Source organism: Dama dama, chromosome X, assembly GCF_033118175.1.
Source record: "Dama dama isolate Ldn47 chromosome X, ASM3311817v1, whole genome shotgun sequence".
In the NCBI taxonomy this organism is placed as follows: Eukaryota; Metazoa; Chordata; class Mammalia; order Artiodactyla; family Cervidae; genus Dama; species Dama dama.
This window is the reverse complement of record NC_083714.1, coordinates 100,482,652-100,494,748: the sequence shown is the minus strand read 5'-3', so window position 1 is coordinate 100,494,748 and position 12,097 is coordinate 100,482,652. Positions and strand designations below refer to the sequence as shown.

At 40.6% G+C, this 12,097-nt stretch overlaps 1 protein-coding gene across 1 annotated transcript in view; it reads left to right on the top strand.

The window, feature by feature from the left end:
• LOC133052508 (X antigen family member 5-like) overlaps positions 1 to 11,214 on the top strand; it is a 46,443-nt gene extending 35,229 nt beyond the window's left edge. Inside the window, exon 6 of the mRNA XM_061137449.1 lies at positions 10,870 to 11,214. The gene's annotated coding sequence lies outside the window, so the exon portion shown is untranslated. The remainder of the gene's footprint in view (positions 1 to 10,869) is intronic.
• Positions 11,215 to 12,097: the final 883 nt, after the last annotated feature.

The following is a 12,097-nucleotide window of genomic DNA, read 5'->3' as shown; positions in this document are numbered from 1 at the left end:
TATCAGATCTAACCCCTTGAATCTATTTGTCACTTTCACTGCATAATCATAAGGGATTTGATTTAGGTCATACCTGAATGGTCTAATGGTTTCTCCTACTTTCTTCAGTTTAAGTCTGACATTTACAATAAGGTATTCATGATCTGAGCCACAGTCAGCTCCCAGTCTTGTTCTTGCTGACTGTACAGAGCTTCTCTATCTTTGGCTGGAAAGAATATAATCAATCTGATTTTGGTATTGACCATCTGGTGAAGTCCATGTGTACAGTCTTCTCTTGTTTTGTTGGAAGAGGGTGTTTGCTATGACCAGTGCGTCCTCTTGGTAAAACTCTGTTAGCCTTTGCCCTGCTTCATTTAGTACTCCAAGGCCAGATTTGCCGGTTACTCCAGGTATCTCTTGACTTCCTCCTTTTGCATTCCAGTCCTGTATAATGAAAAGGACATCTTTATTGGGTGTTAGTTCTAGAAGGTCATGTAGGTCTTCATAGAACCATTTAACTTCAGCTTCTTCAACATCCCTGGTTGGGGCATAGACTTGGATTAATGTGATATTGAATGGTTTGCCTTGGAAATGAACAGAGATCATCCTGTCATCTTTCAGATTGCACCCAAGTACTGCATTTCAGACTCTTTTGTTGACTATGATGGCTACTCCATTTCTTCTAAGGGATTCTTGCCCACAGTAGTAGATATAATGGTCATCTGAATTAAATTCACCCATTCCAGTCCATTTTATTTCACTGATTACTAAAATATCAATGTTTATTCTTACCATCTCCTGTTTGACCACTTCCAATTTACCATAATTCATGGAATTAACATTCCAGTTTCCTATGCAATGTTATTCTTTACAGCATCAGACTTTACTTCCATCACCAGTCACAGCCACAACTGGGTGTTTTTTTCACTTTGGCTCTGTCCCTTCATTCTTTCTGGTGTTATTTCTTCACTCCTCGCTAGTAGCATATTGGGCACCTACCAACCTGGGGAGTTCATCTTTCAGTGTCATATCTTTTTGCCTTTTCATACAGTTCATGGGATTCTCAGGGCAAGAATACTGAAGTGGTTTACCAGTGTCTCCTTCAGTGGACCACGTTTTGTCTGAACTCTCCACCAGGACCCATCCGTCTTGGGTGGCCCTACGAGGCATGGCTCATAGTTTCACTGAGATAGACACATTTGTGATCAGTTTGATTAGAAGTGCTTAGGACACTGCAGTTCAGGAGAATGATTACCTAAAACTCAGAGAGGGGTCCACGAATGCCAGCTGACCCCTGGAGTGACCTCACTAAAGCAACCACTGACTGGGGATGTGTCTCCAGCCTGTTGACTGGCAGCAAACACTCCTGGAGACTGGGCTACACGGGTCCTCCAGTGCTCAGGCCCAAGACCCCCACTGCGATCTCTTGTCCATCAACCTCAGTGCCTGAGTCAGACCCCTGTGTGGTCTGTGGTCTCTGTCCCTGTACCCCATGAGAGCCTGAGCCTTCATTTTCCACGTGGGCTCCCCAGAGTGGTCTAGGATTCCTTGCCTCCCAAGGCCCACACCCAATCACTGCTGCTGGTGTATTCAAATCTGCAGGGGATGGGCGTGGCCAAAATGGGGCTGTAGTGGCCTCTTGGACATTTGAGAAAGGGAATTGCCCTTGGTCCAGATTTGAGGCCTGAGTTGCCAAGATAGCATTCTCCCCATCTGTGTCGAAGGCTGTGGTTGGCCACCCTGGACAGTGGTGGACGTTTTGTCCTTCCATACACAGTGCTTACATTGTTATCAAATGGAACCCTCTCCCCTGTAGTATTTTCTACCTCCTGTGGTGGTGCTTCCCATCTCTGCAGGCACAATGGAGCGTTCCAGTCTCACACCTCATTCTTCAGCACCTCCAGGAGGTGAGACCCCATGGGGAGCCATTTTTCACTCAGGCTTGTTGGCCCTGGCTGGGACCCGACTATTTGCATTTCTAACCCTGCTCAATCTCCCTCTTACACAACTGGTGAACTCTATGATGAGCAAAGGTCTAAGCATCTTGTTAACTGCAGCAGAGTGTCTGTTCCAAGAATGATGTGAGGAGATAGTAAACAAGCTTTGTTTCTCCTGCACCACTGATGGACAGCTTTGTGATAACATCTATCAAAGTGAAGAAATCCTTACAAAATCCTTGTCCTGTCTCAGAGGGAACTTCTTCAGGACGTGTTGTTAATATTTGAGGGAGGGGAAGCAAAAGCACTTTGATGCCCAAAGTGGGGCCTCTTCTGTGTGTGTGTGTGGTTTAAATACAGAGATACCTGTTTGAAAGGAACAAGGAGGAACCAATAACTAACCCCAGTGGTAGGCCCTGGAAGCAGAGAATGTGGAGTGTGATGACATGTGTAGTCCATGTACTGATACACTAATGGAATCTTTCTTCAGCCCCGTACTCATGCAATATTTGAGTAACCAAAGGGACTACAACAGGGCTGTCTGCTGTCACCCGGTTTGTTTAATCTATATGCTGAGTACATCATGAGAAATGCTGGGCTGGATGAGTTACAAGCTAGAATCAAGATAGGCGGGAGAAACATCAACAACCTCAGATATGCAGATGATACAACTCTAATGGCCGAAAGCAAAGAGGAGCTAAGGAGTCTCTTGAAGAGGGTAAAGGAGGAGAGTGAAAGAGCCGGCTTAAAACTAAATATTAAAAACTAAGATCATGGGGTCTGGCCCCATGGCTTCATGGCAGATGGGGAGGGGGGAAAGGTGGAAGTAGTGGCAGATTTTCTCTTCTTGGGCTCTAAAATCACTGCGGATGGTGACCGCAGCCATGAAATCAGAAGACATTGGCTTTCTGGCAGGAAAGCTATGACAAACTCAGTGTGTTGAAAAGCAGAGACATTACTCTGCTGACAAAGGTCCATATAGTCAAGGCTATGGTTTTCCCAGTGGTTACATATAGTTGCGAGAGCTGGAAGGTAAAGAAGGCAGACTGCTGAAGAATTGATGCCTACAAACTTTGGTTCTGGAGAAGACTCCTGAGAGTCCCTTGGGCAGCAAGGAGATCAATCTTAAGGGAAATCAACCCTGAATGATCGTTGGAAGGACTGATGTTGAAGCTGAAATTCCAGTATTTTGGTCATCTGATGCAAACAGCTGACTCATTGGAAAACTCTCTGGTGCTGGGAAAAATTGAGGGCAGAAGGAGAGGAGGGCATCAGAGGATGAGATGGCTGGATGGCATCACCGATACAATGGACATGAACTTGGCCAAACTTTGGGAGATGGTGAGGGACAGAAAGGCCTGGCATGCTGCAGTCCATGGGGTCGCAAAGAGTTGGACACAACTGAACAACTGAGCACATTCTAGAATTCCTCTAACACAGGATAAGAGAAAGCAGAGTTGCAGAGAGGTGGGGAGGACTGCAGAGAGAGAAAGAGAAAGAGAGAGCACAGGAGCGAGCGCTATGAATATTTGCATAAGGTTCCCTGGGAGTCCCCCACACATTCTGATCAGCTCACGTGTGTGCAGGATGCACCTAAGGCCAAGAAAAGAACCGCAGAATAGGATTGGGTGGAGCGATCCCAGAGCTCACAGAGGGATGGAGATAGTTCTTCTTACTTGCTGGAGGGAAGAAAACACTCATAATATGCAGTTGTCTTGTACATTACTCAGCAAGATATTACCTAAGTAGTGGGGCAAATTAGCCCTAGATTAGTGACTGCTCTTGTCCAATCTAACAACGGTTGAAAGCAAGCCTGAAAAGGATAAATCTCCTTTTAAGCATCTGAAATGCATCACAGGATCAACCTCAACATCACTGAAAGGAATTATTATTACTGCTATTACTCTTATCCTAAAATCCAGAACCCAACAAGGTAAAATTCTCCATGTCTAGCATATAGTAAAAAATTGTATTGGATTGAAAATAGCTATAGCCAGAAAACAACTGAAGGCCAGCTCAACAACTGAGAAGACTGACTCAAACATCAGCAGTGATTCTGACGTGACATCGGCAGTTGCAGAAAGAGAATCAAACGGACACATTTCGTACACAGGAACAAAATTAAGAAAGGCAGAAAAATTCTCATAAAAATTTATGCCACCTAAAATTGTCTAATTAGTGGAAATGCTTTTTTAAAAATGAAGATAAAATTGAAATATTTAAACCAATGATTATCAAACTAAACATCAGAGAATATTCATTGCTAACAGATATGCCCTACAAAGTTTGTTAATAAAATTCTTAAGGGAGAAGGAAGATGATATCAGAAGCAAATTTGTATCTACACAATGAAATGAATAATATTGGAAATTTTGAAAACCTTTTTATAAATACACATTTTAAAAATATTTAATCTCTTTAAAGGATAATCATCTAAAGTAAAATATTAATAGTGTAATGTGGTATCTGTTACATATATAAAAATAAAATGTAAGAAAACAATAGCACAAAGGATAGCAGGAAGGAAAGGGAAATACACAGTTGTAAGGTTCTTATATATGAAGTGGGTATAATATTAATTGAAAGCATATTGTAAGAAGTATAAAATGTATATTGTAAATTCTAGAACTAACCCTAGAAAGGTTCTTTTGGCTATGCATGCAGCTCACAGGACCTTAGTTCCCTGACCAAGGACTGGACCTGTGGCCATGGCAGTGAAAGCACCAAGTCCTAATCATTGGACCACCAGGCAATTCCCTAGAAAGATTTTTTTTTCCATTTAATTTTATTAGTTGGAGGCTAATTACTTTACAATATTGTAGTGGTTTTTGTCACACATTGACATGAATCAGCCATGGATTTACATGTATTCCCCATCCCAATCCCCCTTCCCACCTCCCTCTCCACTCGATTCCTCTGGGTCTTCCCTGTGCACCAGGCCCAAGCACTTGTCTCATGCATCCAGCCTAGGCTGGTGATCTCTTTCACCCTAGATAATATACATGTTTCGATGCTGTTCTCTCGAAACAACCCACCCTTGCCTTCTCCCACAGAATCCAAAAGTCTGTTCTGTACATCTGTGTCTCATTTCCTAGAAAGATTTTGAATAAGATGTATATCTAGAAAGCTAATAGTGGCAATAAAATGGACTATAGCCTCCAATTATAATAAATAAATTTTAAAGAAGAAGCAAGCAATCTAAATGAAGAGAAGAAATGGAAAATTGGTCACTAAAAAACACATGATATAAAGAAAAGCATATCCAGATGGTATATTTAAAACTGAACTGTTTACCCATTAATTGTAAGTTGCCTACACACGTCAATTAAAAGATCTACTTTGGAGGACTTCGCCAGTGGTCTAGTGGTTAAGGATCTGCTTTCCAATGCAGGGGAACAGGTTTGATCCCTGATCTGGGAGCTAAGATCCCACACGTTGTGAGGCAACTAGGCCCTTGTGCCACAACAAGAGAAGCCCACACACTGCAACTAGGGAGAAGTCTACTTGCAGCAGCAAAGGCCCATGAAGCCAGATAAATAAATAAAGCCCTAGTTTGTCAAATCATATTATGTTTGGTAAGAAAATATTCTCACCTTAAATGAGTCAATAATTTAAAATTAAATGGGTGGAAATACTTATACCTCCTAATCCTAAAGCAAATGAAAGCTAGAGAGGCTGAATTCATGTCACAAAAGTATACTTCAGAATGAGGATTTTTAATAAAGATAAAGGACAGTACATAATGATAGAGAATTCAATTCACTGAGAAGACATAACAATCATGAATGTACACGCAATTTCAAAGTACAGGAGCCAAGAGCTGATAGAATAGAAAGGAGAAACAGACAAATCCACAGTTGTAGTTGGAGACATTAACTTTTCACTCTCGGTCATTAATACAATAAGTGAGGAACACAATGATAAACTATACAGAAGACTTGAATAATACTATTAACCAATTTGGCCTAACTGATATTTATAGAATGTGCTCAGTTGCTCAGTTGTGGCCTGAGCCCACCAGGCTCCTCTGTCCATGGAATTTTTCAGGGAAGAATACTGGAGTGGGTTGCCATTTCTTACACCAGGGGACCTTTCAGACCTACAAACTGAACCCGCATTTCTTGCTTCTCCTGCACTGGCAGGCAGATTCTTTACCACTGCATCACCTGGGAAGTGCATTTATTGAACAACAGCAACCAAATACATATTCTTCTAAAGTGAATATGGAAGCTCAACAAAATATGCCATTTAAAAAACACAATAAGTTCAAAAGGACTGAAATGATACAAAATATATTTCCAGACCCAAGAATAATTAACATAAAGATTAGCTATGGAAAGTTAGCTGGAAAATCACAAACTGTTTGTAAATTGAACAAAACTTCAAATTAATGCAGGGATCAAAGGAGAAAAAGGAAAATATATCAAAACTTATGAGGTGATGCTAAGTTTCACAGAGGGATATTTACAGTATTAAATATAACATTATAAATTATAGCATTATAAATTTATAGCATTAAATATTTACATTAGAAAAGGGAAAAGGCCAATGATCATTGGAAGATCAACCATCTTCTTTAAGCAACTAGAAAGGTACAGTAAAATCTAACCCAAATCCTGCAAAAGAAAAGAATAACAAACATCTGAGCAGAAATCAATTAAAGAAAAACCAGAAATTCAGTAGTACCAAAAAATTCAGTGAAACCAATGGTTGATACTGTGAATAGATTAATATAATAAACCTATAGCCTGATTGATTAAAAAAGGAGAGAAGGAAGGAGGAGTGACAGTAATTACCAATTTCAGTAATATAATAGGGGACATCAATACAGAACTCTAACATATTAAATGCACAATGAAGGAAGATTTTAAAAATGTTATTCAAAATTTGTTGCATGGTCAGTCGTATCAGACTCTTTGTGACCCTGTGGACTGTAGCCCACCAACCTCCTCTCTCCATGGGATTTTCCAGGCAAGAATACTGGAATGGGTTGCCATTTCCTCCTCCAGGGGATCTCCTGATCCAGGAATTGAACCTCCTTCTCTTATGTCTCCTGAATTGGCAGGTGGATTCTTTACCATTGAGCCATCTGGGAAACCCCAAAATTTGTTGATGTAAATCTGATATTGTGTTCTCACTACACACACACACACACACACACACACACACACACACACACACACACACACGATTTAACAACAACAACAACAACGAAAAGGACGGAAAGAAATTTTAGGAGGTGTTGGATAGGTCTATTATCTTGATTCTGGTGATGATATTATCATTGTTTCCGTTCAGTTCAGTCTCTCAGTTGTGTCCAACTCTTTGCAACCCCATGGACTGCAGCACACTAGGCCTCCCTGTCCATCACCAACTCCCAGAGTTTACCCAGAGTCATGTCCATTGAGTCGGTGATGCCATTCAACCATCTCATCCTCTGTCGACCCCTTCTCCTCCTGCCCTCAATCTTTGCCAGCATCAGGGTCTTTTCAAATGAGTCAGCTCTTTGCATCAGGTGGCCAAAGTATCAGAGTTTCAGCTTCAACATCAGTCCTTCCAATGAACATTTAGGACTCAGGACTGATCTCCCCCAGGATGGACTGGTTGGATCTCCTTGAAGTCCAAAGGACTCTCAAGAGTCTGCTTCAACACCACAGTTCAAAAGCATCAATTCTTCAGAGCTCAGCTTTCTTTATAGTCCAACTCTCACATCCATACATGACTACTGTAAAAACCATAGCCTTGACTAGACGGACCTTTGTTGGCAAAGTAATGTCTCTGTTTTTAAATATGCTGTCTAGGTTGGTCAAAACTTTCCTTCCAAGGAGTAAGCGTCTTTTAATTTTATGGCTGTAGTCATTGTCTGCAGTGATTTTGGGGCCCAGAAAAATAAAGTCAGCCACTGTTTCCACTGTTTCCCCATCTTTTTGCCAGGAAGTGATGGGACCGGATGCCATGATCTTAGTTTTCTGAATGTTGAGCGTGATTCCAGCTTGTGCTTCTTCCAGCCCAGCATTTCCCATGATGTACTCTGCATATAAGTTAAATAAGTAGGGTGACAATATACAGCCTTGACATACTCCTTTTCCTATTTGGAACCAGTCTGTTGCTCCATGCCCAGTTCTAACTGTTGCTTCCTGACCTGCATACAGATTTCACAAGAGGCAAGTCAGGTGGTCTGGTATTCCCATCTCTCAGAATTTTCCACAGTTTATTGTGATCCCCACAGGCTTTGGCATAGTCAATAAAGCAGTTCCAGAGTTTTTCTGGAACTCTCTTATTTTTTTGAGGATCCAGGAGATGTTGGCAATTTGATCTCTGGTTCCTCTGCCTTTTCTAAAACCAGCTTAAACATCTGGAAGTTCACGGTTCATGTATTGTTGAAGCTTGGCTTGGAGAATTTTGAGCATTACTTTGCTAGCGTGTGAGATGAGTGCAATTGTGCAGTATCATTGTTTGCATATGCCCAAACACATCAAACTGTACACATAAAATATATGCAATTTGTTGTATATCAATTATACTTCAATTGAGCTCTTTAGGAAAGGAGAGCAGAAAAATGTTATCCAAAAAATTGATACTTAGATAAAATTAGAACATTTCTTGAAAAATGCTAACCGAGGACACTCAAAAAGAAATAAGGCTGAGTAACTTTAATAAGGAAGTTATGTGCATGCATGCTATGTTGCTTCCGTCATGTCTGACTCTTTGTGATTCTACGGACTATAGGCCACCAGGCTCCTCTGTTCATGTGATTCTTCAGGCAAAAATAGTGGAGTGGGTTGCCAGGCCCTCCTCCAGGGGATCTACCTGACCCAGGGATTGAACCTGCATCTCTTACCTCTCCTGCATTGGCAGCCACTAGGGCAACCCCGGAAGCCCCAAGAAAGTTAATTCCTCTGCTTCATTTTATGAGGCCATTGTTACCCTGATACCAAACCAAACCAAACCAAACAAAGACAACACAAGAAAACCACAGACCAATATTTTTATGAGTATAGACACAAAGATTCTTAGTAAAATACTAGCAAACCAAATTATATAGCATGAGCAAGTAGGATTTATCCCAGGAATGCAACATTGATTTAATACTAAGAATCAATTAAGTTAATATACCACATCAATAGAATAAAGGACAAAAACCACATTATCATTTCAGTACCTACATAAAAAGCATTGGACAAAATTCAGCATCCCTTCAAGATAAAGACTCAAACTAGGAGTAGACTGCAATATTTTCAGTCTGATATAAAACATCTATGAAAAACCCACAGCTATCATCATACTTAATGAAGAAAGGCTGAAATACTTCCCCTGAAAATTAGGAACAATAGAAGGATATCATCTCTTACCACTTCTATACCACATTGTTCTGGAGGTCCTGACAGGGTAATTAAGCAAGGGAAAGAAATAAAATGAATTTACATCGGAAAAGAAGTAAAACTTTTCTATTTGTAGATGACATAATCTTGTGTATAGAAAATCCTAAAGAACAACCCTCTCCCCACAGAAACTATTAGCCCTAATACAGGGGCTCAACAGGTTTACAGAATACAAGGTCATATACAAAGAGCAGATATATTTCTATACTTGTTCACATTCAAGACTTGTACAATAAAAACTACAAAACATTGCTGGGTGAAATGAAAGACAGTCTAGATAAGTGGAAAGCCATCTCACATTCGTGGACTAGGAGACTTATTCTTGTGTGAAGATGGCAGTACTCCCCTAATAGAGCCCCATCAAAATCAAACTGCTCTTTCCCCCAACAAATCAATAAACTGATCCTAAAATTGTAAGAATTAAAAGGGTCCTGGGATAGCCAAAACAGTGTGGAGAAAGAACAGGTACTTACACTTCCGAATTACAAAACCCACTTCAAAGCTAAAATAATCAAGACATTATATGGGACTGACATAAGGATTGTATATAGACAGATAACAGAATAGAATGGAGATGCAAGAAATAACCCCATATCTCTATGGTCAATTGATTACTGTGAGGGGTGCATAGGCCATTCAATGGCAAAGAATAATGTTTCCACAAATGGTCTTGGGATAACTGGATGTTCACAAGCAAATGAATGAATTTAGACCCATACCTCTCACTGTATATAACAATTAACTAAAAAGTGATCAAAAACCTAAATATAAGAGCTGAAACTATAAAGCACTCAGAAGAAAACAGATGTAAATGTTAATGTTGGATTAGGCAATGATTTCCTAGATATGATACAAAAACACAAGCACCGAAAGAAACAAAAATAGGCAATTTGGAATCATCAAAATTAAAACTTTTATCCTTCAAAGGACACTATCAAGAAAGTGAAACATCCTTGGCACCTACTGGGTGCTGGCAGGGAGCCTTGAATCCCAGATAGACCAGAGGAACACCTGAGCATCCCTGTATGATGTGTGGGGTGAGCGAGGGGAAGGAGATATTCAGGCTAGTTGGGGTCAGTGCTACTGACAGGCAGCTAGGGAAGGAAAGGTTTTCCCACACCTGGAGAGGCACTCATACCTCGAGGAGATCAGTGGGGATGGGGAGGGAGCCTTGTGGTTTTGGGAGAATGCACCTTGTGTTTCTGTCCCCCCTGCCCCGACTCATCCTCTAGGAGCCTGCTGAGGCCTGGGGCCACTCCTCTGTTCTCTGAAGCTGAAGGCACTCTGGGAACCATCCAGACCACACTTAGCATAGGCCCCACCCCTGCATAAGCCCGGCATGCCTGAGCTGCACCCTACCTATGCCCAGCCCCTACAGCAAAGGCTTTTTCTACCTTTTTATAAATTTCCCCATTTTGTTATTGTAGTTGTGTCTTACCTTCCAGTGATTGTTTCGTTTAAATGTTTAATTTTTCTAATTTATCTGTTTCTTATTTATTTTATTTTTTATTATTTGTCATTTTCCTCCACCTTTTAAAAAATTTTTCTTTATTTTTTGGTGTGCCATGCAGCTTGCAGGATCTTGATTCATGGGCCAGAGATCAGGCTTGAGCTCCTGTGGGGGGAGCACCGAGTCCAGATTGCTGGACTAACAGAGACACTCAGACCCCACTGAGTGAGGTCCCCTGGAGGTCCACATCTCAACACCTCGACCTGGCTCTACCAAACTGCCTGCAAACTCCAGTGCTAGAAATCTCAGGCCAAACAATCAGTGAGAGAGGAGCAGAGTCCCATCCATCAGCAGAAAATGATATGACCAAAAATATGTTACAGACAAAGGAGCAAGGTCATAAACCACAAAACCACGTAAATGAGGAGGAAATAGGGAAAATACCTGAAAAGCAATTTAGAGTAAAGATATTAAAAGTGATTAAAAATCTTCAAAACAGAATGGAGGTATGGATTTTAAAAATACAAGAAATGTTTAACAAAGATTTAGAAGAAATAAGGAACAAGCAAACAAAGATGAAAACACAATAACTGTGGTACATATACACCATGGAATATTACTCAGCCATTAAAAAGAATTCATTTGACTCAGTTCTAATGAGATGGATGAAACTGGAGCCCATTATACAGAGTGAAGTAAGCCAGAAAGATAAAGAACATTATAGCATACTAACACATATATATGGGATTTAGAAAGATGGTAATGATAACCCTATATGCAAAACAGAAAAAGAGACACAGATGTACAGAACAGACTTTTGGACTCTGTGGGAGAAGGCGAGGGTGGGATGTTCTGAGAGAACAGCATCGAAACATGTATATTATCTATAGCGAAACAGATCACCAGCCCAGGTTGGATGCATGAGACAAGTGCTCGGGCCTGGTGCACTGGGAAGACCCAGAGGGATCGGGTAGAGAGGGAGGTGGGAGGGGGGATCAGGATGGGGAACACATGTAAATCCATGGCTGATTCATGTCAATGTATGACAAAACCCACTACAATATTGTAAAGTAATTAGCCTCTAACTAATAAAAATAAATGAAAAAAAAAAAAAAAGAAAAATTCACTAGAAGAAATCAATATGAGACTAACTAAAGCAGGAGAACAAATAAAGTGAGGTGGAAGACAGAATGGTGGAAATAACTGCTGAGGAGCAGAATAAAGAAAGAAGAATGAAAAGAATTGAAGACAGTCTTAGAGACCTCTGGGACAACATGAAACACAAGAACATTCAAATTAAAAAAGAGCCAAAAAAAAAAAAAAAAAGAACATTCAAATTTTAGGCATCC